The sequence below is a fragment of the Rutidosis leptorrhynchoides genome, chromosome 9 (genome assembly GCF_046630445.1).
Source record: "Rutidosis leptorrhynchoides isolate AG116_Rl617_1_P2 chromosome 9, CSIRO_AGI_Rlap_v1, whole genome shotgun sequence".
NCBI lineage: Eukaryota > Viridiplantae > Streptophyta > Magnoliopsida > Asterales > Asteraceae > Rutidosis > Rutidosis leptorrhynchoides.
In genome coordinates this window covers 297,734,300-297,741,489 of record NC_092341.1, presented here as the reverse complement: position 1 = coordinate 297,741,489, position 7,190 = coordinate 297,734,300, and the positions used below count along the sequence as shown (strand labels likewise).

General features: G+C 34.7%; 1 non-coding gene across 1 annotated transcript; it reads left to right on the top strand.

The window, feature by feature from the left end:
- Positions 1-5,315: 5,315 nt before the first annotated feature.
- LOC139869486 (small nucleolar RNA R71) lies at positions 5,316-5,422 on the top strand. Its single transcript, XR_011766093.1, has one exon. It is a non-coding gene; the product is annotated as a small nucleolar RNA R71 (small nucleolar RNA).
- The last annotated feature ends 1,768 nt before the right edge of the window (positions 5,423-7,190 follow it).

The window sequence follows — 7,190 nt, the reverse complement described above, 5'->3', positions numbered from 1 at the left end:
AACCTCGAGCATTCAGTGTCTTTTCTTCTAAACATATGAACGGTCCGTCTCTGCATAAAGTAACAAATTCGGTGTTTGAATAGGTTTGATTATTTGAACATTTACCTCCATGTGACCATTTTCCGCATTTGTGACATCTTTCTAGGTGTCGTGCTCTTCTTTTCGCTGCGGATTTTGATTTTCCTTTACCAAATTGTGACTTATTATCTTCGCATCTGGATTCTTTTCTTACTTCGTCCAATCTTTCTCTGATTACTGATACTATTTCACTCGGAAGTGTGTCATTATTACGTTTAGTGATCAAAGCGTGTAGCATTAGACCATGGTTTAGTTCACAGGCAGTCTTCATTTCGTAAAAATCTAAAAAAATAAAAATTCAGAATGGGGGGAGAAGACTAGTTCTTTAGGGTCTGCTAGGGAAAGACCATTCGGGTTCTATTTTCGAGAACTACACGAAAACAGACAATCTAACTCTAACAGAAATACATAAAATCCTTTAAAGACTTGATTCTCCCCACACTTAGTTAGCTGTGGTATCGAAATTGTGATTAACTTCATTGTCGAATTCCATCGGACTATCTATGTAGTGTTTAACTCTGTGACCATTAACTTTAAATTCAATTCCATTTGAATTTATTAATTCTACTGTTTCGTATGGGAAAACTCTTTTGACTATGAATGGTCCAGACCATCTTGATTTCAATTTTCCAGGAAATAGCTTGAATCGTGAATTAAAAAGAAGAACTCTGTCTCCTTCTTTAAATTCTTTTGAACTTCTGATTCTTTTATCATGCCATTTCTTCGTTCTTTCTTTATAGATTAACGAATTTTCGTATGCTTCATGTCTTAATTCTTCTAATTCGTTTAGTTGACTTAATCGTAGACGTCCAGCTTCATGTAAATCAAGATTACATGTCTTCAAAGCCCAAAATGCTTTGTGTTCAATTTCTACTGGAAGATGACATGCTTTTCCATAAACAAGTCTAAAAGGTGTGGTTCCAATTGGAGTTTTGTAGGCTGTTCTAAAAGCCCAGAGTGCATCCTCCAATTTAATGGACCATTCCTTCGGATTTGATCCTACGGTTTTCTCTAGAATACGTTTTAAAGCTCGGTTGGTATTTTCAACTTGTCCACTTGTTTGTGGATGATATGCGGTGGAGATTTTATGAGTTACTCCATATCTTTTAAGAACTTTCTCAAGTTGATTATTATAGAAATGAGTTCCCCGATCACTTATTAAAGCTTTCGGTGTTCCAAACCTTGCAAAAAGAAGTTTTAAAAAGTTGACTACAACTCGTGCATCATTAGTTGGGAGAGCCTGTGCTTCCGCCCATTTAGATACATAATCAATGGCTACGAGAATATAGAGATTATTATGAGATTTTGGAAATGGACCCATAAAGTCAATACCCCAAATGTCAAATACTTCACATACTTGTATGACATTTTGTGGCATTTCATCACGTTGACTTATTTTTCCGGCCCTTTGACAAGCATCACAGGATTTGCAAAGAAGGTGTGCGTCTTTGTAAATTGTAGGCCAATAGAATCCAGCTTCATAAACTTTTCTTGCTGTTAGTTGAGGCCCATAATGCCCTCCTGTTGGTCCTGTGTGACAATGGTTTAAAATTTTACTAGCTTCATCTCCAAATACACATCGGCGTATTATTCCATCTGGACAACTTTTAAACAGATGTGGATCTTCCTAAAAATAGTGTTTTATATCACTGAAGAATTTCTTTCGTTTTTGGTACGATAATTCTTTTTCAAGGAATCCACAAACTAAGTAGTTTGCATAGTCTGCAAACCATGGAATTTCATTATAATCTATCTTCAATAGATATTCATCAGGAAAGTTGTCTTGTATAGCCGATTCATTTAGAACTTCTAATTCAGGATTTTCAAGACGATAAAGATGATCAGCGGCGAGATTTTCTGCTCCTCTTTTATCTCGGATTTCAATATCGAACTCTTGTAAGAGTAAGATCCAACGGATTAATCTTGGTTTGGCATCTTGTTTCGAAAATAGGTATCTAAGAGCAGAATGGTCGGTATAGACCACCGTTTTTGCTAGAACGAGATATGAACGAAATTTGTCAAAAGCAAAGACAATAGCAAGGAGTTCTTTTTCAGTAGTTGTATAATTTGTTTGCGCTCCTTGTAACGTCTTACTAGCATAATATATAGGTTGAAATCGTTTTTCAATCCTTTGTCCTAAAACGGCTCCCATTGCAAAATCACTTGCATCGCACATTAGTTCAAACGGTAGATTCCAATTTGGTGTTATCATGATCGGCGCATTAGTAAGTTTCTCTTTAAGAATATTAAAAGATTTGATGCATTCATCTGAAAAGATGAATGGAGCATCCTTTTCTAGGAGTTTATTCATAGGAGTGGCAATTTTAGAAAAATCTTTTATGAAACGTCGGTAAAAACCGGCATGCCCTAGAAAACTCCTAACTCCTCTAACATTGGTGGGATGTGGAAGTTTAGCAATTACATCTACTTTAGCTCTATCCACTTCAATTCCTTCCTTTGAGATTTTATGTCCAAGAACGATGCCTTCTTTAACCATGAAATGGCATTTCTCCCAATTAAGTACTAGATTTGATTGTTCGCATCTAATAAGCATTCGTTCCAGATTAACTAGACATGATTCAAATGTATCACCGAAGACTGAAAAGTCATCCATGAAAACTTCCATGAATTCTTCGATCATGTCATGAAAAATCGCCATCATACACCTTTGAAAGGTTGCATGGGCGTTGTAAAGTCCAAATGGCATGCGTTTGTAAGCAAAAGTACCATAAGGGCACGTGAATTTGGTTTTCTCTTGATCTTCGGGTGCTATTGGAATTTGAAAATATCCGAAAAATCCATCTAGAAAACAATAGTAACTATTCCCGGCTAATCTTTCCAACATTTGATCAATGAAAGGTAAGGGAAAGTGATCTTTTCTTCTGGCGTCATTTAATTTTCTATAATCAATACATACACGCCATCCTGTTACAGTCCTAGTAGGAATAAGCTCATCTTTTTCATTTGTAATGACAGTCATGCCACCCTTCTTAGGTACGCATTGAACTGGGCTTACCCATGGACTATCAGAAATTGGATATATTAAACCTGCATCTAGCAGTTTAATAATTTCTTTCTTAACTACATCTTGCATATTAGGATTTAGTCTTCGTTGGCGTTGCACATACGTTTTATGACCTTCTTTCATGAGGATTTTATGTGTGCAATACGAAGGACTTATTCCTTTAATATCATGAATCTTCCATGCAATGGCTGGTTTATGAGCTTTCAACACAGAAATGAGTTGTGATTTCTCATTTTCAGTAAGAGAAGACGATATTATTACAGGTAATTCAGATTCACCATGTAAATAAGCGTATTCCAAATGGTTTGGAAGTGGCTTTAACTCTAATTTCAGAGGTTCTTCTATCGATGATTTGTATCGATATCTGTCTTCTTCTTTTAGCATTTGAATTTCTTCTGTTGTTGGTTCATATCCATTAGCTATAAGTGTAGCTAACATTTCAGCTTCATCAATTGGTTCATTACCTTCTCCTAAAGAACATTCTCCTGTTCCTTGTAATTCTGGAAATTCTTCTAATAATTCTGTATGTTCATCTATAGTTTGAATATAATAACATGTATCATCTGCAGATTGTGGTTGTTGCATTGCTCTATCAACTGAAAAGGTAACACTCTCATCCTATATACTTAGGGTCAATTTCTTACCGAACACGTCTATCATTGCTTTAGCCATGTTTAAGAATGGTCTTCCTAATATGAGAGGAACTTGAGAATCTTCTTCCATGTCCAGAACAACAAAATCTACTGGAAATACTAAAGTACCAACTTTAACTAGCATATTCTCCATTATCCCTCTAGGATATTTTATTGATCTATCGGCTAGTTGTATGCTTATTCTTGTTGGTTTCAATTCTCCAAGGTCTAGTTTAGCGTATAGTGAATACGGCATTAAATTTATACTAGCACCTAAGTCTGCCAATGCTTCTATTGAACTAAGACTACCCAGAAAACATGGAATTGTGAAACTTCCTGGATCAGATAGTTTTTCTGGTATCTTATTCAACAGCACTGCTGAACAATTAGCGTTCATAGTAACAGCCGAGAGTTCTTCCATTTTCTTTCTATTCGTGATCAGATCTTTCAAGAATTTAGCATATCTAGGCATTCCTGAAATCACATCAATGAAAGGAAGATTTACATTTATCTGTTTAAACATATCCAAGAATTTGGATTGCTCGGCTTCAAGTTTCTCTTTCTTCATTTTACTCGGGTAAGGAAGTGGTGGTTGGTATGGTTTAAAATAAGGTTTAGCCTTAACTGTGTTATCATCATTAACCTTTTCAACTATCGGTTCTTTTTCCTTATCTTGATCAGGTTGTGGTTCTTGTGTAGTAGGAATAGCTTCATCAGAAGTTACAGGTATTTCAGGTGGTTTAAGTGTTGTACCACTTCTTGTGGTAATGGCTTTAGCTGTTTCATTCCGGGGGTTAGCATTTGTATCACTAGGTAGACTTCCCGGTTTTCTTTCACCTATTAACCTTGCTAGGTTACTTACTTCTTGTTCCAAATTTTGAATAGAAGCTTGTTGATTTCTAAATGCTTGAGCATTTTGTTCATTAGTTTGTTTTTGAGATGTGAAAAACTGTGTTTGAGTTTCAACTAGCTTCGTCATCATATCTTCTAAATTCGGCTTTTTATCATCGGTTTGTTGTGGTGGTTTGTTTTGAAAATTAGGTCTTCGCTGATTGTAAGTATTATTGGATACTTGTTGATTGCTAGGACCTTGTTGGTTATTGTATGGAATATTTCTATTATAATTCTGATTTTGATTGTAGATTGGTCTTGGCGGTTGATAATTATTCTGATAATTATTTCCAGGCCTTTGGTTTAGATATGAAACATTCTCTCTTTGTTCCATTGTTAATTCAATACTGATACAATCTTTTGTCAAATGTGGTCCTCCACACTGCTCACAACTAATTCGTATTGAGTGAATATCTTTAGTCATCTTTTCCATTCGTCTCTCGACAGCATCTATCTTTGCGGAAATGGAATCTAAGTCATGGCTAGAATCGGCTCTAGCTGCTTTTGATGATCTAACGATATCTTTTTCTTGGTGCCACTCATGTGAGTGGGAAGCAGTGTTATCAATAATTTTATAAGCATCAGTTTCGGTTTTCTTCATAATGGAACCACCAGCTGCTATATCTATGTCTTTCCTTGTAGTGATGTCGCATCCTTGGTAGAATATTTGTACTATTTGACAGGTGTCTAAACCATGTTGCGGACATCCTCTTAATAACTTTCTAAATCTTGTCCACGCCTCATATAGAGTTTCATTTGGTTTCTGTGTGAACGTAATAATTTCTCCTTGAAGTCTTACGGCTTTAGATGCCGAAAAGAATTGTTTAAGAAATTTTTCAACTAAAACGTCCCATGTATCAATCGCCCCTTCAGGTAACGATTCCAACCAATCTTTGGCTTCTCCCTTTAAAGTCCAGGGAAATAACATGAGATATATCTGTTCATCCTCCACTTCTCTTATTTTAAATAGTGTGCAGATCCTATTAAAGGTACGAAGATGTTCATTTGGATCTTCCTTCGGTGCACCACTAAATTGGCATTGATTAGTCACCATGTGTAGAATTTGTCCTTTGATTTCATAATCTGGCGCATTAATGTCAGGATGAGTAATTGCGTGACCTTGGCCAGTGCGTTTAGATCTCATTCGGTCTTCCATACTTAAAGGTTCCAGATTCTCCATAATTGAATTTGTTGAATCGGAATCACTAGAGGATTCTGATTTAATGGTTCGTTCCTCAACAATCTCTGTTTGAATGATTGGTGGTTCCGGAGGAAAATTTAATGGTTCAGGATCTATGAATCGTCCCTGAATATTCTCCGGATTCTCAATTGTGAGGTCGGGTTCAAAAAATGGATTATCGGAAATTTGAACTGGAGTACTTGGTCGACTGGATGACGATTCTAAAGAAAAATCAACGGCGGTAATATTTGCTAAATGTCTTGATCTAGTTACTAGTGGTGAACGTACAAAAGGTGGTGAACGTCTTGCTCGGTGCATTCACTGAATATCCTATTAGTTTTTAAAAGGAAAGAAAAATTATATAAGTTATCCAATTAATAGACTTTTCTGATTTTGCCCACGTTTCGAATAGCCAAAAGATGCAGCAGAGGGGCAAGATTCGTTTGGTCTCAATATAATTGAGGACTGTTTGGCTCCAATAACCCGGTCCACGTACAAATCCAACTATTACTACGAACCAGAAAATTTTGATGTCTATCAATTTAACCACTTAAAATAAATTTTCGTAATTTTAAGAAATTTAGATAAGAAGTAGAATAAAAAATCTATGTCCTAAAACTAGAATAGCGAGAAATAAGAAAGAAAAAGAGCGTGTCGGAAAAAGATCGAAAAATAAAAATAAGAAAGAAAAAGAGTGACTTATAGAACTTAAAAACACTAGACTAACCCAACCTTATTACTATCACTAACTTAAAATTATAATCGCAAATTGAGATTACTAATTGGAATGATAATTGATACATAGGTAAAAGGTGTCTAAAAATATTAAAGCTTACAAGAAAAACTATATCACAAATGGCAATAACTTAAAAAGAAACTAAAACTTAAAAAGGCGTCGCAAAATTCTAAAGCACCTAAATCTTAGTCTAAAGAAAAAGCACTTAAGGGATTTTACGGCAAAGCCTAAAAATCTATAAATAAAAATAACTATGGCAAAAACTATATCTTAAAACTAAATACGAGCGAAAAATACAAATATTACGCTAAAACAATTAAAAAGGGACAAAATATAAAAATATACAAAAAGTTATAAAAATTACAATTTTTATAAAAATATTATTTTTATATTATTTATTTTATAAAACTATTACTTTTATATATATAAATAAAACTAATTAAAAATAATTATTACAAATTAATTAAATCTTAAACTAAATAATAAATTAATTAACCTTAAATACTAATTAATTAATAATAATAATTAAAACTCCGTAATAAATGCCAAATTAGGGTTGCTGTGTGCCCGTGTCAGACGGCTCCGCGAGTCGCGGTATTTTCTTCTTCAAACTCCGCGAGTCGCGGGATATGAAAATTCAGATGACAG